This window comes from Caretta caretta, chromosome 21 (assembly GCF_965140235.1).
Source record: "Caretta caretta isolate rCarCar2 chromosome 21, rCarCar1.hap1, whole genome shotgun sequence".
In the NCBI taxonomy this organism is placed as follows: domain Eukaryota; kingdom Metazoa; phylum Chordata; order Testudines; family Cheloniidae; genus Caretta; species Caretta caretta.
The window spans coordinates 10,712,189-10,738,784 of record NC_134226.1 but is presented as its reverse complement, the minus strand read 5'-3'; the positions used below and the strand labels follow the sequence as shown (position 1 = coordinate 10,738,784).

The 26,596-nt window shown below is 49.6% G+C and overlaps 1 protein-coding gene across 9 annotated transcripts in view; it reads left to right on the top strand.

Annotated features, from left to right (window-relative positions):
• GRM4 (glutamate metabotropic receptor 4) overlaps window positions 1-26,596 on the top strand; it is a 253,189-nt gene that overhangs the window by 18,981 nt on the left and 207,612 nt on the right. Inside the window, exon 1 of one of the 9 annotated variants that reach the window (XM_048826569.2) lies at window positions 22,349-23,451. The exons of 1 other annotated variant lie outside the window; for it this stretch is intronic. The gene's annotated coding sequence lies outside the window, so the exon portion shown is untranslated. Of the gene's footprint in view, window positions 1-22,348; window positions 23,452-23,643; window positions 23,665-23,744; window positions 23,879-26,596 lie in introns of those variants that run through there. 7 more of the 9 variants (XM_048826570.2, XM_048826573.2, XM_075121890.1 and 4 more) reach the window with 7 other exon arrangements.

The window sequence follows — 26,596 nt, the reverse complement described above, 5'->3', positions numbered from 1 at the left end:
GAGTCATTGACTGACTGCACTTAAGGCCTAAGATGGTGGAAAAGCAGGATTAATTTGAGATAGTCTTCCTTAATGGGTATTGCTCTGAGATCTGCAGTCAGCCTAGTCCCATCCAAAGCAAGGGGAGTCTCACCCAGTTATTTGTGTTATGGTAGCACCTAGAGGCCTTAACTGAGATGGTGCTGGGTGCTGCACAGACATGTTGGGGGGCAGGGCCTGTCCTTTACAACAGCGGTCAGGCTGAATAGCAAGAGTCCAGAAAGGGGTGGGAGGAATACAGGATTGTTCCTTTTTTATAAATGGGGAATTGAGGCACAGGCAAGCTAGGTGACTGGCACAGAGGTAAAACAGAAGTATCTGGCAGAGCTCAGAAATGAGCCCAAATTTCCTGTCTTAACCGCAAGCCCACCTTTCCTGGAGCAGAAGGTGACTCCTCTTCCAAAACCTAAGCAATTATACTCTCAAATAATCAAGTGGTCCATTGCTTTGGATGTCTCCGTTTAAGTCCCCTTTAGTCTGATTGCTGGGGAGCTGAGCTCCTGTTATCAGCTGCAAGACCGCAACGCTCAGCATCCGACAGGACCTGACTCTGAATGCAGAAGAGCCCTTGCTTGGGCCATTGAAAAGGAGATGAGATTGGGCAGGATCACATTTTAATAGTGATTGTCTTGTGGGCCCCTCCCCTAACATTAGTGATCACAGACTATCCCTGAAGGCAACTCCAGCCCCCGCTGTCATGGAAAAGCAACCTAGGGATGCCCTGAATGTTTCCCCAGCTACATCGAATGCAACCCAACAGCTGGAAATGAAGAGAACCAGCCCCATGGCTCAGACCCTCCAAGGTGCCAAATTCCCATAGGGAATTTGAGGCCTAAATACTCTTGAGGATCTGGTCCCATGTAGCCAGCATCAAGTGCTCTGCAGATAAGTTTGGGACCCGCTGCCACTTTAGACAGCGAGCGGTGGGGAAACAAAACATCTTCCCTCTCCAACATTGATGGAGAGGGACAAGCACATGCAACCTTAATTTGGGGATTTGCTGACTTTGGAGTGTTTGGCTTTGCAAACTTCATGTAGCTTTTTGGGTGTAATTAAATCTAGGACTGTGTGCAGGGAATGGGGTGCAGCTGCTCCCCTGAATCCTCCCATCTGTCTGCTCTCCCCATTCCCTAACCAAATCACTTCTATCCTTGACACACAGCGGACAGGAGCTCTGTTAGCTGCTCACATATGAGGACAAAAACCAGACTGTATGCTCTGCCCCCACAGTTGGGGCCAGATATTCAGAAGGGCTCAGCACCCAATGCTCAGAGCCATTCTGAAAACCCAACCTCTTCTCTGGGTGCCTTAAACAGGAGCTAAGCTATTTGGGAAACTCTAGTCCAAGGGGCTGGTGGGGAGATGGGCCAGGAACAGGTCAGGGAGGGGGATCAGCTGGGAACATGATGCCACGGAAAGGGGGGTGGAGATGGATGTAGGAGGGTTAGGATCCTTGCAGATGGGGAGCTGCGAGACCGCAACGCTCCAGAGCCGGGAGTGGTTGAAGGGAGGTTTTGCCTTTGCCATCAATGAAGGTTTCCTTGGCAGCATTTCGATCCCTGGGATTCATGTCAGTAATACCCAGTGGCTCATTTGGAAGACGAGTGGGAGCCCAAGGGAGAGCTGAGGAGTGAGAGGGATGGAGATGGAGCTGATGACAGGGATGCAGCTTATGGGCGGCTCTGGGCCGGCAGGAGGGCATTGTGGCCCCTCCGATATGGGTGAGCATTTTTTGGTGGGGTTGGCCCTCAAAGGGACCTTGGGCAGATGCCTGTAGCCCATCTCTAGAGGTTAGAGGGCTTGATGGCTCAGTGGGTCAAGGCCGCTCATTGGTAGAGGAATGCTGATGGGGTGGCCCGAAGGGTTTCATCAACTGGAAGAGAGATAGGGAAGGGTTTTGGTACATGGGGGGCAGAGGGGTTCCTTGGGGGCTGTTGGGGAGGTAATGGGGGGGCTTTTGGCAGCTGCGGGGGGGTTTATGGTGGCTAGTGGGGTGCTGGGAGGGGGATAATGGGTTCATGGGAGCCTATTGTTGGGGGGGCTGTAGGCTGCTGGGGGTAATGGAGTGGGATTTGATGGTGGGGTGGGGGTACTGAAGCGTGGGGTTCTGGTGCACTTTTTGGGTGGGGAGGTGCCGGGAGGCATTGCAGGAGGTCCCTGGAGGGCTCGTGGGGAGGGGTCGGGGAAGGGGGTAGTGAGGAAGCTGCCCCCTGCCTCTCCAGCTCCATAGCTCCCATGATGATGGGCTGTCCCCGGGGAGCTTTCAGCTGCTGCTGGTTTCTTCCGCCATGACAGAATTGGCCAAACACCAAACGGCCCTGAGCGGGTGCAAGGTGCAGCTGGACCCATGACTGTGGTGAGCTCAGACTCCTAGAGTGGGGGGCGTCCCCCTTCCCCTCTGCCAGCACCCTAACTGCTCTGTGTTAGGGTGTGGGGCCTGCCTAGGGCGGGACGCAGAGCCTGCTCGGACCCCGCCACAGAGGAGCTGGCTCTGTGGGTGGCACACACTGTCATCTGCTGCGGAGCTGGGATGGGAGAGCAAGGAATTGGGCCGTGGGGAGCCGGCGTTGTATGGGAGGGAAATGGATGGCCTGACTTGGTACCAAGTACAAGGCAAGGGAACCAGCAGCTTCTTATTTAGCCTCCCAGACATTTGTTCCTCTCTCTGTGTTTGTGTTTAACCCTTCTGGTGCCAGGATGCTCAGAGTGAGTGAGTGGGGTAAGAGAGGTGCAGATTAACACGGGATCCTTTCAGATCTCTGCATTTGGTGGTGGTGGTGGTGGGGGGGGGTTGGAATGTGGAACCAAGGGCTGGTCTGTCCTGTGTGAAATGGGGTCATCTGGATGATTGGCGGGGCGGGAGAGGGAAGGTTAGTCCAGACTGGAAGAGAGATTCTGTCCCTGGTGGTGGGAGGGGGGGATGTTTGAGAGGTGTGGGGGGGCTGGCTTGACTTACTGGTGAAGGGCCCCTTTTTTGTCTCCCTTCATGGGAAGAAGGGGATCCCCAATGGCTGGGTTCAAGGTGAGAATGGGCGTGTCTCCAAACTGAACTCGGAAGGGAAGTAGAGAATAACCTACAACTGGTGGCTACCTAGGGCTGCATTCGTTAACATGGCATTACCAAATCTTGTGACGTTTAGTGTGTGTCGTAAAGCCTCAGCTTCTGGAGTCCTGTGATGTTAGTAGAATCTCAGCTTTCATTTACAAAAACTAGTAGTTTCTCTGCAACCACAGGGGCCAGAGACATTTAGAGACATGACTCATGTGTCCCCTGATCGCTCAGAAACCAGAAGGCAAAGGAAAAATGCAGAATATTTTTTTTAAAATCTCATGACTTTTAAACTAATCTCATGGTTTTTGAGAGACCTGATGGATTTTTTTTTGTTTTTAATGCTTGGGGTTGTAGACACTGTTTCCATGGCCCCAGGAAAGAATAAAGTTAGCAGACCTGAGATTAAGACAGGTTTTGGGCAAGCAGCCCTAGAGCACTGAGGAATGGGAGAGAGAAATAGAGAAGGGCTGTGCTGTTTTACTTCCCAAAGTGCAGCCTTTTCATCATAACACTGAATCAATAAGAAACATAATTACTTTAACAAAGGAAAATCCATGCTGGCCTTGAGGGTTTGGGCGTGCCCACAGGAGGAGGCGGTTTCATTACAAAGTATTAGGACATGAATATTTTATGCCTGAGAGGATTTTCCTTTTGGGAGATGGTTGTATGAATTATGAAAAAGTTCCAAAAAGAACACAAGCCATTATTTCTGCTGGGCTGTTTCCCCCTGTGCTCCCAAGGCTGTCTCCTCTCTCTCATCACTGGTGCCTTTCAGGAGCACTGGCGAGGATCGGGGTGGGGGTGGGGACGACTGTGGTTGAAGAACTGGATTTGGAACTGGAGAGACCTGGGTTTGTTTCCTTGCTCTGTCAGACTCCCTTGGTAGACCCAGGATGAGTCATTTTAAGGGTTGTCTATGGTACAGGGACTATACCTACGGCGCCAGAGCTATGCTGCCATAAGGTCTTAGCATAGACGCCGTCTGCAATGACTGAAAGGGTTTTCCTGTCACTGTAAGAACTCTGCTCCCTGAGCACCAGTTGCTACGTCACTGGAAGCGTTCTGCTGTGGACCTACCTGCGTCTCTAGCAGGGGTTAGGTCGGCTTAGTTATAGCACTGTGGGGTGTGTGAATTTTTCACACCCCTGAGTGCTGCAGCTGTGTCGAATTACATTCCAAGTGTAGACCAGGCTTTAGACTCTGTGCCTCAATTCCCCATCTGTAAAAGCAGGCTAAATTGTAAACTCAGGGCCCATTTCACTCTGACTGTATAGCCCCTAATCCTGTGGGCCCTAGTCTCCGTTGTGGCCTCTAGAGGCTTCTGAAATAGTCAATACCTCTGGTATTTTCTGCACATCTTGCAGCAGTGTTCAGGTAGCCAGCCAGCATAGGCAGTTACTCCAACCCTCAAGTGTATAACTTTGTCAGGAGGACTCGAAGGCAGGCCCTTTGATGCCAAAGAAGAGCTGCTCTTGTGTGTTACCTCCACCAGCTAGTGGACAGAATGCTGAATGAGCCCGTCTTTTCGCAGAGGCTTGAGGAAGAGGAGTCCATAGTGTCATAACCTGTTGAATATAAAAAGCACCATAGAAAGGTAGGCCTGGAAGGGACCTCAAGAGGGCATCCCATCCAGCCTTCTGTGCTGAGGTAGGACCTAATACACCTAGACCATCCCTGACAGGCATTTGTCCAATTAACAGGGATCCCAGCTTGTTCCAGAGCTGAGCTAGCCTTCTAGTTAGTCTTCCCCCGCCCCCACATCTAACCTATATCTCCCTTGCTGCAGAGTAAACCCATGACTTCTTGTGGCCCTCATCACCATAGTATCTAAGCACCTTCATTTATCCTCACACCACCCTGTGAGGCAGGGCAGGGCTGTTGTCCCCACTGGCTCAGTTCCCATCTATACACAGGGGCTTAGTGCATCTTCACCAGGAAAAAAGCTGGGTTCTGACCTTAGGCTGGCTCATGTGAGGTAAAAGCCTAATGAAGACTAAGCAGGCTGTAGCTTTCACCCAAGTTAGCAGGTCCCATTAAAGATCAAGGGGGAGCCTAGGTCCCATACCTATCCCTCAACCTGCTAACTCATGTGAAAACTACACACTACCTGGGCTTTGCTAGGATTTTTACCTCATGGTGGCTACCATGTTTTAGTGAACCCGAGTTAAAACACATGCTTGCCCCCCCTAAGACAAGACTTTCAAGAGGCTGTCAAGTGACTTGCCTGAGGGCATGCAGGGATTCTTACAAGGCAGGGAATTGAACCAGGCCTCCTGAGTTTGAGGCTAATAGCCTACCCACTACACCTACCTCCTTTGTAAACTGGACTGGCCAGGTGCAGCAGTCTGAGCGGATTAACCCACACAGGTTTTGCTTTGGCTAATGTGTAAAGATTTTTCTCTAATCATCCTATCAGGAGCTGAGGGACCATGTGCTGTCTGGCCGTCACTGTTAATTTTACTACCAAATGCTGCTGCTGCGTTTTTAGTTTTTTTTTAAACTGCTACCGAATGATTGCTACGGGTGGAAACAGCCCCCACACATCAAATGGAAACCCTAATGATGTGTCTGTTCTCTCTCCAGAAATCTTCCGAGCCGGAGTTTGAGGACACGAGCGCATTTCTGGAGTATTGCACATCCGCGGGACAAGGGGAAGCTTCTTTGCTTTCTTTTAAAAAAGAGACCCAACACTGTGCAGCATACTAGGCAGGGTTGCAGGGCAGCACCCACAGGAGAAATCCAGCTGAAGATGCTGTTTTCCTCTCGTGGATCTTCCATGCCTCCAGCTTCCACTCCACCCAAGATAATTCATCACCCTGCTGATTATTTTATGATGCATGACAGTTTGTGCCTGGAGCTTCCATATTGGCTCAAATCTGCTAGGCACTATTCAGACACATGAGTCTGTGCCCTGAAGAGTTTACAGTCTGAATGGACAAAGGGATTATCATTAGCCCCGTTTTACAGATGTGGAAACTGAGGCATGGTGTGACGAAGTGACTTGGCCAAGGTCAATCTGTGGTGTAGCCCAGAGTGGAATCCACTTCTCTTGAGTCCTGGTCCCCATCCTTCCTCCTACTGCTGAGGGGAAAACTTTAAACGATACCTAGTGGGCCTGGCGTGCTGGAAACAAATTTCCCAGTGAAAAGATAAATTCGAGGGGATGCCCGAGATGCCTTCCGCGTGTGCTGCCACTGCCTGTTCTGTGTAGCCAGGTCACTCCTAATGGCTGCCCCCTGCGGGTACAAAAGCCTGTTCCTTTTTTAGGCATCTGAAGGAGTTTTAGCGGTGCTGAAGGAGCTAGGTCTGAGCCACACTAACCACCGTGATCGCTGTACCACTCCAGCAATGGCTCGTTGCACATTGTGTCTTAAAACGGGGTCTCCAGGGCTCCCCTTGTTGTTTTGTATCTCAGATGCATAAGGGCAGCGCACACAGACTAATGTTCTAGCAGGCCAGCATTCAGGCTGTAAAACGGATTGCTTCTATGCACTGCTTTCTTGGTAATCTGCAAGACCAGAAATGGAAATGGAGACTGGACTAAACTCAGGCCTGGTGTAAGGAAGCACAGTGGAGTTGCACCCACTTACGTTAGGCCCGGAAAGCATATTCGACTTGGGGGTGGGATAAAATCTTATAGGCCAGATTTATATCTGGTGTAATTTTTGTGCACGAGTGAATTTTGCCCTTGCGTGCAGAGGTGTCACCTTAAAGCGTGTGTCGAGCCCCCTGTCATTCTGCCGGCGCTGGGCTGTGTGGTGCATGCTGTGTGGAAGCCCTTTTAAAGCATAAGGTAGGAGTTGTAAGCTCCCACTTGGGGCTCCTGCAGCCGTGTCCATGAGATGACTTTTTTTTAAAAACTAGGCAGGGAATAACGGCCCCCTCCAGTCATCACCCTGGGCCTGCTTTTAAATTGAGATGAAAATGGGTTTTGCTTTACGCAATAGTTAGCCTAAAACAAATGGCAGCTCTCATGATATTCGCCTGGCCAACGTTCTGTGCTTATTAGCCAGCTCTGTCACTTGGTCACTGGAAGGAATCCCTCCAGGGCTTGATACTCACTGGCTTCATGTTATTACTGTAACCGCATGGCTGCTGCTCCAGCTCCCAGCCAAAGGGAGAAGAGAACAGAGATGTTTCTAAACTCGGCTTTGGCTTAGTTCATTTTTTTTTTAATTCCGTTTCCTGCGTGACCTTGGGCGAGCCACTTAGATTCCCCGAGACTCAGCTCCTCACCTGTTACACAGGGATCCAAAGGCTTCCTCGTCTGGTCTACCTGTATCGCAAGCTCTTCGAGTCGCTTACCATGTGCCTGGACAGCACCTAGCCCCATGGGGTCCTGGTCTCCAGTTAGCTGCTGAGATGCAAGCAACTGCGGGCTTCCATGCATCATCTGACCTTTCACCCCCACGCTTGTGCCTTTGGTGAGGTGCGTGAATCCCAGGGGGGTCTGTAATGGGGGAAGACATCGCTGTGTCACTGCTGTGGATATGAGGTGACTGGGGAGGAGGGTTGCTCTCTTTTTAAGCCAGTGGCAGAGGGGTCAGGTTAGCCCCAGGGTTCAGTCACAATCTGCTGAGCCATTCATTTCTAGATCTGTGTGGTTCAGATCCCAGTTCAAGAGCCATGGGAAGCTGTTTTTGGTTGGAGTCTGCTGAGTGTACATGTGTCACTCCAGGCCTTGGTGGCAAGGGTCCCCATTGTGGTCTGGTCCCAGTGGCTGGCCCTTTCAGTAGAAGACAATTGGCAATTAATTGATCTTTGACTATTAGCGGTAAATATGCCCAATGGCCTGGGATGTTCGATGGGGTGGGATCTGAGTTACTACAGAGAATTCTTTCCTGGGTGTCTGGCTGGTGAGTCTTGCCCACATGCTCAGGGTTTAGCTGATCACCATATTTGGGGTCGGGAAGGAATTTTCCTCCAGGGCAGATTGGCAGAGGCCCTGGGGTTTTTTTGCCTTCCTCTGCAGTGTGGGGCACGGGTCACTTGCTGGAGGATTCTCTGCACCTTGAAGTCTTTAAACTATGATTTGAGGACTTCAATAGCTCAGACATAGGTTAGGGGTTTATTACAGGAGTGGGTGGATGAGATTCTGTGGCCTGTGTCGTGCAGGAGGTCGGAGTAGATGATCATAATGATCCCTTCTGACCTTAAAGTCTGAGTAAGACTGAATGGGACACAGACTGAACCCCTCTGTCTCAGATGCAGTCCCACTGTCGGGGCTGGGGCATACTGGCAGGGAAGTGTGGGGGAAGGGTAGATAATTGCACTCCTCAGGGCTATCAATCACACACTTGATGCCAGCACATCCTTGGTGAGCAAAGGGGTGATCAGACCACCCCTCCCCCGCCAGCCTGTGTAAATGGGCACACAGCCCTTCTAAAGTATTTGCAAAGCCTCCCACATGGCTCTGGGCTGAGACTCATCTGCCCTCGTTTGAATGTGACCAAGTAATCCGCAGCGAAGTTGGGAATTGTTCTAATTGCTGAGTGTGTGCTTTCCCGCTGAGACGTGCTCGCCTTCCTCCAGCTCTCTCTGGCTGTGATGGTTAATTAGCATAAGTTTTAAAATAATCTCCTCTGATCTCATGGCCTCAGTTTGTTAGTGTTGTAAAGAGACCATGACAAGCGCTAATAGAATCCCCCCTTCCTGCAAATTCCATATGAGGCTCCCCCATCCGCCTTTGCTGGTTGAGAGGCGTATGCAGAATGATCTGACTCTTCCCTGTCTAGTGTAGTGCAGAAATCGCCAAAGTTTCCTCTCTTCTAGCTTTGCATGTAGGGTTTGGAGGGAAAGAGGCACTGGTCTCTCTCTCGGAGATTGGTCAGCTGCTGGGCTTCACCCATTCACGGATTGCACCAAGAGAGCCTCCTTCATTGTATGGGTGAAATCCACTCAAGTCCTATCTTAAGTGGTGCATGGGCCTTTGCAGTGTTGTAGGCTCTAATCAGGGATCCAGGCCGCAAGGTGCTGTACGTACGCTTGGGATGTGAAGATTCCACACCCCCAAGGAGCTTGCGATCTCAGGGCCAGATGCTGCTTGCGTGGCCTTTCTGCTGGGGGTGAATTTCACCCTCTGACTTGCTCAATCTACTGCAGAGGGTTTTGCTGGCTAACTCGTGGATTTCCCTGTGTCCACCTAACAATTTGATCTCTGCTTGTCCTTTACTCAGTGACTTGACTTGTCTCTGTCTGCCGATTTGCAAAGAGGAGGGGAGACTGGTCCAAGTAGGAACAAAAATCCACACAGGGCTCCTTTCCACCCATCAAGGCTTCACCCCAGAGTCCATTTCAGGATGATCCCTAGAGATTCAGTCCCAGTTCTCCCTTGCATCCTCAGCAGTTCAGTCTCATCATGAGGCAAAGGTGATGTGCTGGTTGCTTGGGGTGTATGTTAAGATTTCCCAGCAAAATCCTGCAGCTCTAGAAATGTATTTGGTACAGAGAGAGGCTGCTGGACAAGGGCCAAGCAGCTCAGAGGCAGGGATGGCACCCTTAGCTCACCCTTCTCCTTGAGGTCCCCAACACCCCCAAAGGTATGAGTTAAGGATGGATCTGTTCTGCAGCTGGATGATCTGCAGTCAGGTGACCTGCACCCTTGGCTGTGCATTTCCTGCTGGCTGTTCAAACACTTCATTACTAAATCTATGCACACTTAATGCTGGGGAAAGCTTCTGGACTGACAGCCCTGGAGCCTGAACTATTCGCTCACAGAACAGGGACAACCTAGGTGCCAGCAGGACAACCTGCCCTGCACAATTCCCTGCTGATGTCCCTCAATGCAAACTCTTTGGATGAGTCTCAATGGCCCATGCAGTCCTTCCAGTTTTAGGTCTTGATCCTGCAAGAATGTACCCACTCAAGTACTTAAAGTAAAACCCTTTGCTGGATGGGGACGGAGTACTCTGAACCTTGCAGGGTTGAGCCCTATGCAAATTCTTATCCTGCACTCATCACTGTGTCACCTTCCAGAAGTGCATTGGGTACCATGGATAGCATCTCTGGTTATTTGGCCTTTCTGCTAAGAGCAGCAACTGGCCCTCTTTGCTGGCTAACGGGTGTGTTTTTTTTCTTCACTGAAGAGACTAGCAAAGTCTCAGGCCAGATCCTCAGCGGGTGTGAATCAGCATAAATGGGCATCAGTGGAGATGAGCTGGCTTCTCCGAGCTGGGGGTCTGGCCCCTTGCTATTCTTAAACATCCTTGTTGGGCCCCTAAATGTACAACTTACACAGGATTCATGAATGACTTCCCAGGTACAGACCATGGGCAGAGCTGGCTTTTTTAATAGAACAGGTTCCATGAATTCTCCGCCTTTGGTGTCTAATTTCAGAACTAGGCCATGGATTCTCCTGAGCCCTATCAAAAATGTGCCAAGACTGCACAATGGGAGGTATTTCAGACTTAACACTGTGTCTCAGCTTTTCTTGTTTCTTTGTTGTTTAGACCAAAAAAAAAAAAAATGGAGTAATCGCTTACTCAAAATAGCCTCTTTCTTTCAAACCATGTCATTGGTTTTGAACCATGTAAGCATCTGCCCTCCAGAGGGGAAAAAAGCTTTTAAAAACCAATTCATGTGACAAATTTAGTGACTCTAAGCCTACAGTAGAACCTTAGAGTTACGAACACTGGAGTTACGAACTCACCAGTCAACCACACACCTCATTTGGAGACAGAAGTATGCAATCATGCAGCTGCAGAGATAAAAAAAAAGCAAATACAGTGCAGTACTGTGTTAAACTATTAAATATAAAGAGAAAGTTTAAAGATTTGACAAGGTAAGGAAACCGTGCTTGTTTTGTTTAAATTAAGATGGTTAAAAGAAGCATTTTTCTTCTACATAGTGAAGTTTCAAAGCTGTATTAAGTCAATGTTGAATTGTAAACTTTTGAAAGAACCAAAACATTTTGTTCAGAGTTATGACCATTTCAGAGTAACGAACAACCTCCGTCCGTTCTCGAGGTGTTTGTAACTCTGAGGTTCTATTGTAGTAGCAACAAATGTTAATGGGGAGGAAGAGACTTTCAAACATATTGATACAGAGGTGATATAATGTGCTTAGATGTTCTTTATTAATTGCAGCAGTGACTGGGAGCCCTAGTCATGGACCCAGGGCCCATTGTGTTCAGAGCTGTATGGACACAGAACAAAAGATGGCCCTGCCCCTAAAGATCCAACAGTCCAAGTAATACCAGGGTTAGAGCAGGTTGGGAACTTTCAAAGGGAAAGCTTTTTCCACCAGAAAATGTCAATTTGTCAAAACTGAAACGGTTGGCGAAAACAGGTTGGTTTAGACAAATCTGATTTGAAACCATTTTGAAATGTCCAGTTTTGATATTTTGAAAATGAAAAGCTTAATATTTCAATCTGAAGTGATTTTTTGGGGTTTGAGAGTTTTAGTTCAGCTATATTAATTTTTAAAAAAAAGTAAATAAAGCTCCTAAACAGAAATTCAGCATATTGAAATGTTTTGCCTGACCTAATCCAAATTGTTTTTGGGTTTCTTGGTTCACAGGTTTTTTCCCAAGATTTGATGTTTTGTTCTGATTTGAGAATGAAATGTCAACCTCTTTTCCTAACTTTTGAGGATGCGACTTCGTGCTCCTCTCTAACTGGGATACTAGGAACCTGGCTGATGGGTGGGTAGGCAGGGCAGAACAAGTGGGTAAATCGAGAAAGAATAAGTTGCAATAAAGCGAAGGGAAACGTAAGTGGAATATCAGGAAAAGCCTCCTAGTGGTGAGCTGTATCAAGGTTTCCGTGAGGTTGCCCATTAAAGTGGTATCTGGGCGCTGTAAGGCTGGAATGATCTCCCCAAGGGACATGGTGGCAGCCCCATGGCTTGGAATGTTTAAAAGTGGCCTGGTAAAAGCATTAAAATATGTAGGGGCTGATGGCAGTGGTGCTGTAGCCATGCTGGTCCTGGGATATCGGAGCGATCGGGTGGGTGAGGTGATATCTTCTATTGGACCAGCGTCTGAAGGTATTGCCTCACTCACTGTCTCTTTAGCGGCTGATTGTCAGTTAAGCTAAAGTCCCCTCTTATGCCTTTCTGGCCACACAAAGGGGCCTTAGAGTGGATGAAAAGGGCCCTTGAGAATCCTCCCTTGAGCTGGCATAAAGGCTCCCAGCCTCCCCCTGGATTGGGGGCATAGATAGAAAGCCAGAGAGTGTTGCAGTTCTCTGCCTCTCGTGGCACATGGGTTGAGAGGCTGCTCGTAGGGGGAGTGGGGGTGATGGTAGTGAGCAGGGCCAGAATGTGTGGAATGCAAAGGTGCCTCAAAAAGCCAACTTTGCCTCTTCCTCTGTGTGCCGGGCCCAGGTGCGGGAATGGAGCAAGTGAGAGTCAGGCTCTTAGCGTAGGGACTAATCCTAGATTGGAGGGGTCTCCAGGTCTGACTCTCTGAACTCCTAGGGACCTGGGGTGAGCATTCTAAGCTCCCGACTGATCGTTTGGAGTTGCAGTGGTGGGTGTGGTCCTGTGTGTTCATATAGCCAACGCTAGGCATCTGAAAATCTCACAGGCAGTGGTGTCTCTGGGCTTTGGTGCCCGGTATTTAGAGGCTGTCATTCTATTTGCTCAAGCTCCAGAAACCAAACTTTTTTTTAATTCCCCCTCCCTCCCCTCCCCACACACAGTTTGGTTGCACTTCAACCCAAGAGACCCTCCTTACCAGCGTATTAGTCACCTTTCTGAAATGATTGCTAGAAGCAGCTACGCTGGTTCTTTAATAACGGAGTATCCGCCATGTTATAGATTGCACAGGTGATAAATGCTGAACAGACAATGCTGAGGATGATGGACTCTTATAAAGATTGTTACACGGTGTCCACACAATGTGTGTTGGCTGAATGCACAAGTTTGTTAGAAAGCTGGCTGTACAATTTAATTAGGCACTGTTTCCAGTTGGGCTTGCCACTACCTGGCAACTTCCCAGAAAAGTCCCAGCCCTGTATATGGGGAACACTCAAAATTCCCACCCAATACTCCTCATATGTTTCTTGATGTGATCCTAGATCCACTCGTTCACGAGGTTCAGTGGCCTCAGAGGCATCCTTCAATGACAGGTGTTTCTGGGACTAGGTCTATGACAATGGTGCAGTCAGAAGTGAGGACGTCTGATGTGTCTCTCTGGGATGAGTCTCTGAGGTTGGTTTTATCCAAGGCATGTGCTAGCCAAGTTTGCTTCTCTTTACAGCAGTTCCGCCTTCAGGGGGAAGTGTTGCTGAAGAGAAGAAACTGGTTGCTTTATTCTGCCTTGGATTCACAGAGCAGCTCAAACAGATACTGAAGGTGCAGTGAACTCCAGAATAGATTCTCCACTCCTTTTTTTCATAATGTGGCAAAGGGGTACGTGTTTTAGAGGATGACAATGACCAAAGGGAAAATTTTAAGCTGAATGTCTGCCCGAGCAATTCCTGCCAGTGGGAGAGTTTGGCAAGGGGAAGGTTTAAAGCCCAACTGCTTGAGTCATTCAAGTCTCAAGCCCCAGTTGCAGGAGGGTACCCGTTACCACAGTTCCCTGATTGATTGTGGATGTTCACGTCTTCATTCAAGGACAACACACAGCTTTAAACTTAGACAGGCACATTCTCTTTCCTTCCCTCTGCTGTCTAGGACCTCCTGGAGCAGAAGTTCTAGGGCAGCAGTACTCAAAGTGGTGGTCTGCAGACTGGTGCCGGTCCGCGAGCCATCCGCTGCCGGTCTGCGCGCACATTGGGGGGAAAAAAATTTGCCGGTCCCCCACATCAGATAGCTTGAGAAGCACTGTGCTAGGGGACTCTTTCAATAAGACTTTACAATGATCAGGTATATTTGTGAACTTGCCCACAAGTTATTTATTATTTGTATTAATGTAGCATCTAGGCCCCTTGTCATAGACCAGGCTCCTCTTCTACAGCACACAGGTTGTGTGAGTTTGCAAACATCTGTAGGTCTGCACACTTGCATGAGCGTGTGTACACACACCTACCTGTGTGTAATGTGAGTGCATGATTCTGTGTAGGGATGTTGTATCATTCCATGCAAAGATGCTGTTGCATTTGCAGTCTATTCTCCTCATTCTTTTTTTCTCCTCTTCCATGCACTTTTCATCTGATGGGAGCAAACTTTTGCCTGTGCCCGGCAGCTGTGGATTTCAGCAGGCGTCTGTGCGCAGGGAGGCTCTCAGGCTGGCCCTGCTGCAGCCTAGATGCAAACTCAGCTAATCCAGCCAGCCAAGCAGGATGCATCTGAGCACTAGACGGCGCCTCAGTCCACAAAAGAATTCCCTGCTCTGCACACGCCAAAGATTCTGGGTAGCATCCCAGCCTTTGCAAAGTAATGCGGGCGTGGGGGAGAAGGACTCCCAAGAGCTCTCTGAACGCGCCCCCCCCCCCCACGCAAACCTGGCAGATAGTCGACACTGCTTTCTTCAGTGATTATCACTGACTCCAGAGGAGGAGGTGTCAGACAAAGAACAGGCATCCCTCTTTTCATTACTGATTCCTTCACATGATCCCGGATGCTTAAAATGCAACACTTTCCATAGAGAGCTGGTTGAGTCATGAGGCAACATACGAGGTTTTTTATCTCTATCTATCCAAAAATGGTCTGACATGCAGCATCATGTTGTTCTTTCTGTTCTGGGGAAGCATGGGCTAGATGTGTGAATGTTGATCCAATAAGAGAGCCATCTTATTCACTGAAATATCCATATCTATTCCCCACATTCATGTGCTGTTTGTGTGTAGGAGTTATTTTTTTTCTTGCAGAAAGAAATTGGAGATTGGTTTTTTTTGTGCCTGTTTTTATTTTTTATATTTATTTAATGTTTTGGCAGATCTGTTCTCCCTCCTGGCCACCCCACCCCCACATCCCTTGGTAACTTAAATCTAGGCTTTCATTGCAAAACACAGAAATGCTGGATTTTGCAAGTGGCTGATTTGATTTCAACGTGCTAGACCGGATATTCGGCTGGAGTATTTCTATGTAGCTCTGTCGACTCCATTGACCAACGCTGGTTTACACCAGTTGGGGATCAGGCCCATGGGCTCAAATGAAGAGATGCTGATTTACACTGGCTGAATATCTGGTCCTTAGACATCAGCCGGTGTAACTGTATTGAAGCTGACAGAGCTGTGACACAAGACTGAGCTGAGTCTCTCACCCAAGATTTTTAGCAGAAACTTTTTTTTAATGTGCCCATCTCTTCTTTTGATGTAGCTTCCCTGCTTTGCTCCAGCTGAGGATCTAGCGTGCTCTTCTCTAAAACAGCTGAACAAAAATGGCATTGTGTTTATCTTTTGGTCTTCACTTCTTCCCCCCCTTTTAGAAATTGGCCCTTTGACTTCCACTGAGTCACTGGCACAGAACAGGAGCCTTGAACTGAACAAAACACCTCGTTCCTCTGTCTGATCTTGCGGCAACTCGAGCAAGAAGATTTCTAGTCTTTGTTCTATTTCCTCACAAGGGGGATGCTCTTTAAAAAGCAATGCCCCCTCCCTCCTGAAATATATGTGAACGCATGTTCTTGCCAGGACCCTTTATGGCTTTAATTGTGTGGATATTATGCCTCGTTATAGTTCTATTAATATTTCGGTTTGAATTAGATTTGTCTCCTCTCCTAGCCCCCTCCCCTATTCTTACCAGCAGGGAATTCGCTATGTACCAAATCCAATCAAACACAATTCAAAGGGAACCCATAGGAAAAAGCCCGTGTTTGTGCGTTTCAGACTTTTTTTGACTGACACAAAGAGGGGTATGAGGCGATGGCTTTGGCATAAATCATTGAACTGTTTCTGCAGAACAGAGGAGGAGAGACCAGGCCATATGATGTGGTTTCCTTTTATTAAAGAAAATTTGCGGATGGCACCTCTGTGTGCTTATGCTGAAATGATACGAGCCAGTGGACAAAATGACCTTCGGGGCTGGAGAGGAGCCAGGCACTTTGAGGCTGGATAATATTTGTACCTACCGATTTTTTTTTTTTTTTTAAATTGGGTAGAAGTTGGTCCCCACGCTCTGCTGATCTAAGGCTTTGGTGAAGGTGATACAGTTTATACAGGCCCTAATCCTGCACTACACTCGCTGTGGGTGGATCCTTGTGCCATGCCCCACTGGAATGAAGGATTAAGTAGCACCTGGGCCTCGTCAATGGGGCTTTGCATTGGCTGCAGGTGCACATCCACGCAGAGATCCGTGAAGAGGGGCACTTTATGGCCATGGCTGCTTGCTGGGAGTGGTACCTTGCTCTGGGATTAGCCCCATTTGCAATCAGTTGGACTACCGGTGGAGTAAGGAGCTGCTTGGCTGGTGGAATTTCCCCAACCTTTTCAGAAGGCCGGCACTTGAGTCCCTCCAGTTTGTGTTGCATAGGCCTGGTGTTTGCCATTTTCACAGGGGTGAATGACCCCCACTGCGAGTAAGTATGGCAGAGCCATGACCCTACAGGGCCAGCTCCCAAGCTGGTGAAAACCAGCAGGGTGTGTGGCGCTATTCGCATTTACACAAGCTGTCCCCTGGATTGCAAACCCCACAACAGGGGAGGTTGTTCTCTAGTGGCTTAGTGCCCTGCCTCCCAAGATGGGCGAGCAGTTGATCTGTTTGAATTCCTGTCATTTGACTCCAATGAAGCCGTATCGATCTTTGCGGATGATGAATATTGTATTTCATACTGCATACGGCAAGCCATTTGCTGATGGGACTGAATTCACGGAGTGTTTTATCCTTTTTTTTTTTCTTTTTAATATGATCAGCCGTCTGAAGAATCGGATCTCCGCAGCCCCATTCAGCAATCATTTTTGCATTATTTGATAAACTCTTTCTGTGTGCTCCCAACAGCTTTGAAGATGAGCAGTCTGCGGCGGAGGAAAAATGTTATCTTAAAAACATCCCCACTCAAACTGTGCTTCACTCAGTCCTAATGAAACAACGTATACCTTTATTTTACTGCAGTAGAAACTTGTCTTTTCCCCGCTACTCACCGCACTCGGAATCAAATGTACTTCCCTCCTTGACTGTCACGTTTAGGCCTCTCTGCTTCCGCCGGGAGATGTTATGCCACTGAATGGCACAATGTGTGCTGGGAGTTGGGACGAGCCAGGTTTTTAAATGTCAATTGTATTTTGACATTTCGCTTGTAACACCCATGTTGAGGATGGTTGACTCCAGGCTGTCAGAGTGCACAGAAAGAGGAGAAGTCACAGCTGTTCTGAAGGGGGATGTGCTGTTTGTGAGTCTTGGAGAAAATCAGGAAGTGATGGTGTCATAGGATGGTTTGGAAAATGTGGTTGCATAAATCTGAGTAACTCTGTTTCTGGGTCCCTAGTTTGAGGCCCCTGTGGTCTGAGGTTTTTTTGGCTGGGCACTTGAAGCTCTGACTTCAGCTGGAGTGATGGTGGCTTAGCACCTCTGATTCAAGGTGAGAAGCCAGAATCAGTGGCCCCTTTTGAAAAGTATGGCATGGGTGCAGAATGAATCAAATCCGCTGTTTGGGATTTTTGGAGTGGGAGGGAGGATGATCGAGAGACAGGCACAGTGGGAAAGGAGAGGAGAAAACTTAAAGCTTCCACCACAATCCCTTGCTTTGGAATTGGTTCTTTCTCTGTCATGGTTGCCTGTGGAATTAAATGTAGGAACCAACTATTTGTCCCACTGTATCCAATGATACATTGCTTCACCCACTGCCAGAAGCAGATCGTTGGGTATCTGATGCTTAAGAGGAAGGTGGTTCTCCACTGCCCATGTAGTAGATAAGGTTGGTTGCATGATGCTATTTGTGGCGAAAACTGTTCCTTATACCTGTTTGTGGTCATGATGTTATGTTTGACTATGATATTGGCTTATCTTGCTTTAGCCTACTAGAGAAAAGATAAAATTACTTTCCTTTTACCATGCGCCTGTATCTGTAGCTCTCAAAGCTCTTGAGTCAAGCATGTAAGTGCTGTTTTCCCCGACTGAATGAGGCACAGAGAAACTAAGAGCTTTACCCAACTCCCTCTGGAAAGACTTGAATGGGAGTTGGGCCAATCACTTGAGGCCTGGCCCAAGGTTGACAGCTAGGAATAGAATCCAGGTCTCCTGACTCCAAGCTTTCCATTCCCTCCACTGATTCCAGCTGCCCCTTGGCTGTGGTCTCAGACTGGGGCTGGACCAATTGATCCACCACTCTAGTGTCTAGGCATGTTCATTATCCCAAGCATGAACTTACTCGGGGTATTTGTATTGTCCCCACTGAGTCCCCAAGCAGTGTTAGAGCCAACAGTCAGCTAGGAACTCTTCACCATATGGTAACTGGGGGAGAAGAATGTGTCACTAGCTGAGCAGATTCATAGATTAAAGTCAGACGGGACAAACATGATCTAGTCTTTACCCAGGGATTCTTGCATCTCACCCTTATCTTATGGTTGATTGCACGCACATGTGTGTCTAATGAAGACATTGTCCTCTTTCAAACCAAAGATCTTTAGTTTGTTTTCCTCTATTCAATTGTCCTTATTACACAGGGACTAGAACCAAAGGATTTGCAATGGGATATGGAGACTTTTCACCTGTTGCTCATTGTTGTGAATTTACTTGCCGCCAAGGAAAACTGACACTTGTGCCATCGCTGGCTGTTCACTGGCCTGTGGGAGCTGAGTTTGGTGGGACTCCATCCAGTCCCTGGTTGGTGTTGTGAAAACCACCACCAGACCTGGTCCCTGTTGGCAGCTTCCAGCCAAGATGCCAGTGACTGAATGGGAACAGACACAGTGAATAACTCACTGACATTTAGAATAGCTCCTCCTTCCCTGCCTGGTAGGGTTGACGTGAGGTTAAAGCCATGCTTGCTTGTGAGCTGATCTGATAGTATGATCAGCATTATAGAAAAAGCTCCCGTTAATAAATACACAAAGATAAAGCCCCTCCTAGGGGCAGGGTATCTGGTCACAGGCATGGGGGAAAAGTAGGGCTGTCTGGGCCATACACATTTTACAGAGAATTACGGCCCTCCAGGGCTGTCAATCTACTTTAAAATCAGTGGTGTTTTCTAGTAGCCACTTATTTAAACTGATGGTAAGGGACAGTCGTCATTTCAATGGTTTTTTAAATAAACAAGAACTGTTCACTTCCTGCAGTGGAGGGCCAGGACCCTTGCCTGCGGTGGGTGGGGCTCCAAGATCACATTAGTGAGGGATTTGCAAGCTCTGGTGGTGGCTTTTGCTACGGGAGTTGGACTCTCACCTGGAGGAGGAAAAACGTCTACTTTGGGCTGCCACAACCTTGATTCCAGGCATGCAGGAGTCGGCGGGGCTCTATTCCTGATTCCTGCCCTCGTGCAATGGGGATGGGGAGTAGGTAGAGTCTTGCCCAGAATATCTTGAGCTTAATCCCCCAGGGATAAGGAGAAAACGGGAGAAACTGTGTCAGTCCCAGCACTTCCTACAGATCTTTCTGAGGGTGGGGAGTACAGCTTATTCTGTCATTTCCTTAGCCTCTTAGCTCCCTTTTTGTAACCACCCCATTGCTCAGGGCTGCCTAATGTCCCAATCCAGCCATAAACTTGCCATTCCACGCAGCTCCGGCTGAGGCTTGGCTCAGGGCACCCCATATTCTGGATTTGTAAGGGTCAGGGGAGGAGAGGGCTGCTTCTCTGTGTTCCTCGCAGTCATGACTAAGCTCATGTGGTGACATTGCCTTCTCAACAGAGACACTGTTGGGTGCACGTGTTCTGTATTCTTCTCAGATGCATGAGGCAATTCCCACAGCCTGATTGGCTGACGTCCCAGGCTTTCATTGTCTTCTAGGGATGCTCCTCTGACAGCAATAAAGACCTTGATGCAGGGTGCTGAATGGCTTGCTTGTGTCTCTAGGATCATCCCATCCCCACAGTCAGTCGCTGACCCTCACCAAATGCCTTGCACTGGGATGATGGTTGTTTTAAGTAGCCCCTCCTGATGCAGATCTTTCCAAGGGAGGGTCTTCTCATGGGAGTGGTTGAGTTCAGAGGAGCCCCAAGGGCTATATTATATCCTTAAGCTGCTGCAGGTGGGAGGGCGTCATTCAGACCAGACTTGTCACCATCAGCCCTATGGGAGCCTGACCTCTCCATACCCGTTGCAGAAGGGGCAGGGTGCAGCCTATACTGTGCAGGCTATGAGGTAGGACACTGGTCCCATGCAGTCTCCCTGCCTTTGGAGAGGGTGCCCTAGATTCCAATAGCACTCAGGCTGAGAGGTTTGATCCTGCAGCTGTTAGCGATCAATGGGATCTGTAGAAGTAGAAGCCTGGCCATTGTTGAGAGGAGCAAAGTAAGAGTGGCTCCTTGTAGCCTCTGGGACCAGGGATGCTGGAGCATAGTGACTGCAGGTTGTATTCAGGTGAACAAGGCTGTTGCTGGGAGCAGTATGCTATTTAAAATGTCTGGAGATATTTTATTCTCTTTAGATTCTTCCCCCCCCTCCCCATCTCAGAATAACATTTGAAATGGCCCACTATACTTTCCATCATGAGATGTTCAATTCTTAAAAAAAACAAACCCAACAATCCACCCCCAAAGGGCCAGATTCTGATCCAGGTATGCCAGTGTAGATTTGGAGTAACTTCACTGCCTTCAGTAGAGTTAGTCTGGATTTACACTGGTGTAAATGAATGAGAGTTGGCCTAAGGGGTCTTTGATGTTTTGAGATCTATAGATGAAAAATGGTTATATAAGAGCTTGGTGGTGGTATTATTTATTAAGGATCTTACTTAACCCTACATTGGGGCATAAGATATCTTGGTATGTGCTCAAGCTCCCTGCTGTACACCTAGATACATTATTTCAGGCAGGCCTGAGAAGTGCACTTCAGAAAGTCCTGATTACCTTTGTAGGTGAAAACCAAGCTCTAAACTTTCATTTTAAGAGTTGGTTTATATTTAATTTCACCCGTTAAAGGGTGAGGCAGGGAAGCAAATCAAATTAGTGACTCCCAATGCAGGGCCAGATCCTCACTGGAGTAAACAGCTGTCCATGGAGCAGTCATACTCGCTGAGGATCTAGCCCGTGGTTTCTATTGTGTTCTTGACTCCTTTTGCTTTAGGTGGCTTAAAGAGACACTTTGGTACACACTCCCGTTACAGCTTTCAGTGGTCTCCGAGCACCATGCTATAGAGTGAAAGGCACATTTCAGAAGCCCTCTAGTGACCGATTAGCGACCAGTCATTACCATGATGGATTAAAGCAGTTGCTGTGTCAATGGTTATTACTAGGGGCCTCTTTCCTGCCCCCTCTGGATTAATGAATTGATAGACCGCAACGACTTCTTCAGAGCCACTAGTGTCTGCCAATGAGTTGGTTTATTAGCAAAACAAGACACTATTCAACCCACGTGCTGTGCTGACTATGTGCAGGAAACGAAAATATTATTTGCACTGCTGGGGGGACCCAGACCCAGAGATCAGAACCCTCTTGTGCGTGTGTGTGTGTGTGATTTACTTACACTCTCTCTGAGACAGTCCTTGCCCCAAAGAGTGTCCTCCTATAATAATGCCTTTCATTTGAGGATCTCAAAGTGCTCTCTGTAAAGAGCGATTGCTTAAGTTTTGCCGCACTCCTGAGCGGTAGTCGATACAATTATCCCTATTTTACAGGTGGGGAAATTGAGGCATGGGGAGGGGCTTTCTTAACACTCTTCATTTTGAACCGTGGCAGAGGCATGCCTAGACCCCAAGGAGCCTGAGCGTTGTAACCACTGTCATACTTACTGTAAAAATACTCTCGGAAAATTAGTTGTTGCCCCCAGGCACTGATCTGTCTATCAAACACCTACTGCCAGGTACCCAACCTCCTTAGAGACCGCACCGTGCCTTGATTTTAACCAGACCGTTCTTGTATTAAAGGGGTGAAAAGATGCCCTAGAAATGTTAAGGGACGAGGTTATCTATCAATCCCCTCCTTCCTGGGGCTTAGAGAAGGGGGTGGGGGGGGGGTTAGTTCTAAACAGGGAGTCCTAGCATGGCCAGCTAGCCTCCAGTCGCCGAGCTGGCGCGGGGGGTGCGTTGTTTTGACAGCCCGAGCCGAAAAGGGGCCCGAGTGGGGTGGGCGGAGGGGAAGGAGGATTTCTGGTGGAATCCCTGCCTTCGCTGCCCGGTGCGTGGGGAGGCCGAGGGGCCGTTCGGTGTGAGGTGTGTCCGGGTTTGTGCGCGGAGGGGGGTGTGCGTCGGGCTTTGTGGGTGGGTGCAGGAGGGCTGTGAAGTGCATTTGCGCACACGATCCTCTCGCTGCCCACCGCCAAGGTGCACTAGTGGTTTAAAAGGCTGGCCGCAATCAGAGCCTTGGGCTTCCCCGCAGCTCGCACTGCAAAACTTCCAAGGCTCGCTCGCTCGCTCTCGCTGGCTGCTCTGTGTGCTGCTCAGCAGATGTTATCCGACTGAATTTAGTTTAGCGTGACTGCCGCTCCCTTCCTCTGGCTCATCTCCTACATCTCTCTCTCGCTCTTTTTTTTTTTTTTTCCAGTGCTGGGGGGCGGGAGGATGCCCGCACCGTTCCCTCGCAGCTGATCTCTCTCGTTCTTCCTGGAGGACCTTTTTTGAGGTTTTAAATCAACCGCTGACGGTCAGCCAGGATTCTCCTTCCCCACCCCCCCACCCCCGGACGCCAGCCAACAGCTCCCCTTTTCTCTTCCCCCGCTCCCCAGCGGCAGTTCCGCTGCCTTATGCGTCAAATTTAAAGGGTTTCTTTTAAATTCATAAAGCAATTGGATGACGCGCGCTGGCGGAAGCGGGTTCATCTCATTGCCCCTGGAATACAGCTTTCTTTCAGCAAGATCTGGGGTGGATAACAGAGCCCCCTCCCACCCACCCCCCTTCCAACTCCCCATCTGGCTGGCCTGGCTTGGGAATCTCTTTCAGCACCATGCAAGTGGGCAGCTCCTCTGGGTGAGCCGTGTGTACCTAAACCGGCTTGTCCAAGGGGGGGTGTGCGTGTGTAGGGGGGGATTGGCACCCCCACAAAACCAGGCCCGAGTCTGCATTATTCCTTGCTATCGAGGCGTAGAGTGGAGGAAGCCGGGTCTCCGTTGCAGCCCCGGGGAAGGGCTCGGAGATTACTGTTGCTGGAGTGGGGAACTGGCCGTGCCCAGGTAAAACAAGCCAAAGAAATTAGCCACCGCTCTCCGGGCTGCCCTGGGTGCTGGGCAGACGCGCGCTCCGCTGTAAGGCTCGGGGAAGGAGACGAGTGAAACCTGCCATCGGTCGAGCCGCTGGGCAAAAGGCCGGGGGAGGGTGGGAAGGCAGCCAGAGGCTTCAGCACCTTAGGATCCGTGGACAGCTCCTTGCGAGGCTGCTCCGGGAAGCCAGGGGCTTGGAAAGCGCCGAGAGGATTCGGATTTCGCCCAACTTTGCCCGGGTGCGGAGGGGTAAGTTCTTCAATTTCTCCTCCCCCCACACCCTTTGATCCCCGTCGGTGCGATTTCTGTGCGGTGTGGGTTCCAGTCAGGCCGGACGGGGCTTCTCGCCATGAGCCAAAAGTGGCTTTTAAGGAGCAATCCCGAGGACCGATCTCCTTCTCTTCAAGACCAAAAATGCCCCCTCTTGGAAAGCATCTGACCTGCAGGGCTGTAATTAACAGGGTGTGTGTATGGGGGAGCCTAGGTCCCATTGAGCTATCCGATCCTTATTACTATTTCGATGGAGGGGGCGCAGGAGTGGGAAGACGGTTTACCTCTGAATTGGGGGCTTTGCTTGTTCGAGGACATGCTAATGAAGCCATCAGCACAGCCAGGGGCTTTGGCTAGGCGATGAAGGGTCCTGCTGATGGATTGCAACGCCTCATTGGGATTGCAGGTTTGAACAGGAAGGGGATGGGACGGGGGTGGTGGTGGGGAACCCTTCCCTCTCCTGCCATAAATATAACCGCACCCCAATACCACAGGGGCAGAGAGAGATACGGCAAAGGAACAGGCACGTAAGACCTTAAGTCAAGATGTATCTTCCGCAGCAGGCTGGGTTCTGTTCCTTCTCCCCCTTGTGCTTTTAATGTGGCATCTGCATCAAGATTGAGGTATTGTTTGAACCCCGATAACAGTTTTAAGGGGGGGGAGGCAGACTGCGGCAATCTAAGGTTCAGCAGAAAGACTTTCAACAAGGATTAAATCGAGCCTAACGTGGAGAAAGATGCTTGCCCGGGCAGCCAGGGAAAGCAAAGGAAAGGAACTAAGGAGGAGGCGATTGAAACCGGTGCGGACGCTGGCGGGGTGAGCCGGATTCAATGTGCTTTCCGAGGCTGCTTGGCTGTTTCAATTTCACTCTTTCCTCAACTAATTTGCATCGTTAGTAGTTTGCATCCGCAGCGCCCCCAGTTGTGCTGGGGACTGTTTCTCTCCCCCCCCCGCCCCCGCCCCCGCCTTGCAGGTCTGGTTGGCTAATCCTGCCTGGTAATTAGCCCCACCACCTTCCCCAGAGCGTGGCTCCGGGACTGGAAATCAGTCTGGCTTTTACTAACTGCTAACACCCCCCCGCCCCGCTTGCTTGCTTCTTGGCTTGCACACTCAGTCCCCCCGCTAACTCATGTCGGTCTAGCGGAGGCTGGGATCCTAGCACAGCGGTTAGGGGAGGGGATGCGTTTCCCAGGGCTCTCTGCAGGAGCGAATAAGAAGGGAGGCCGGGGAAGATATTGCAAATGCGAGAGCCGCGGACTGTGACTCTGTGTGGACCGGTCCAGTAGATCCAGGCATGTGTAGTTACTGGTCAGGCTGTCTCCTCCCTGGCGTCTGCTTGGCATTGCTGCCCTGGGCTCGAGCCCTCCGGGCTCCCACCCACAGCAGAAGGGCATAGGGGCGTGTTGCCATCGCAGAGGAAATTGCAGCTGCCCCTGTTAGGCCAGTGGGAAATTTCGGTTGTCAATGGAGTGTGAGAAGGCCAGGTGTTATCTCGGTTGTCTGTGAAGAGCAGGGGCATGAGCCTAGCTTCCCAACAGCCTTTACGTTTCCAATAAGCCAGAGGTGCTGGTGATCCGCGCCTTGCCTGTGTCCTGGGTACAAACGCGTCCCCGTGGGTGTTTCTTTCCGGGGCTCTCTAGTCACAGCTGTTGTAACAGCAGAGCTGGGATTTCTTTTGAAAAGGAAATCTGATTGGTACCTGACAGCCCAAAGATTGGTACCTGGTCTCTCCCCCCCATCTCCCCACTTTTCTATTGTAATGTATTTTAAGTGTCATAAGTTTGCTGGGCTCAGCTCATCCCTAGCAGGGCGCTTTTGTCTCCAAAAACCACCACCATCATTTTGCTTGTGTCTGCACTTAGGAGGCTCAGGGATGAGTCATCCTTGTTGCTGGCTGATCTTTGGCTCTGGGTTTGAAGAGGGAACAATACAAGGCTGGGCTGGAGGAGAGAAGCGGAGGAGGTCCCATGTGCTGGCTGGTTGCCCTAGGCACAGCCTGTGGGTGAGGAGAGACCGTCCGATCCGTTGAATGCCTCCAGGAGCTCAGGGAAATACCAGCAGTTCGATCAAGAGCTCATCTCACTTCTCCATTCCTCCTACAGCATCTCGTTTCCTTCAACTACCAGGGAGAGCCTGAGTCGAGGGCACCTTCCTTGTGGAAGTTCCTGCTGCTCTGGGGGAAAGGAGGCATTGGCCTGGGAAAAGGCTCACCCCTGCCTTGCAGTGCAGCTCAGGACTGAAGGGGAGAGGGTGAGGAGGGGATCCCCCCCCCCATCAATCCCAGCTGCAGTTCCAAAACAACATGCTCCAAGATGCAGTGCTCCTTTTCTTCTGCCAGGAATACCTCACACTTCTCCTTTATTCAGCTATCCGAGCCATTTCACCAGTGAGTTTGGCCCTGGGGTGGGAGCTCTCTGAGGGGAGTGAGGGGTAAATCACAGGAACCATAGGTCATCCCAGGTCAGAAACTGTCTCCCACAATGGCCAGCACAAGCTGCTTCTGAAGGCAGGTTGTCCCCGGCTCTCCTCAGTTTGGGCAGCTTTCCTGCTTCCTAGCATGCTCTAAGGGAGGAAGGGTTGGTTCCATGGTTAGTGTGCTAGCCTGGGACTTTGTAGACCCAGCTTCAATTTCCTGCATCATGTGCCCTTGGGCAAGTCTCTCTGTGCCTCAGTTCCCCATCTGTACAATAGGGATAATAGCCTTCCCTACCTCACAGGCTGCTGTCAGGATAAATGATTGTGAGAGGCTCAGATACTATGGTGTTAGATCTAGAGATACAAAAAGCAGAGAGGGAAGTGAAATAGAAGTTTACACTCAAAACAAAATCCCTCCCTCCCACCCCCAACCCCCACGATGCTGATTCTTGCAGTCCCAATCCCCTTCCCTGACCACTTTCCATGGCCTCAATGCTTAATTTGTAATCAACGAGATGCCAGGGCTCCAGCAATTTTTCTACTTTGATAACTGATACAGCAAGCCCAGAAGTGCTGGGGCTCAGCCCTGGCAAGCCCTGCCACAAATTAAGCCTTGCATGGCCTCTTGTCAATATCAGACTGGAAAGTGCATGGGGCTATTGGCTGACAGTTCCTCTGTCAGCTGAGGCCCAGAAATATTGTCACAAAA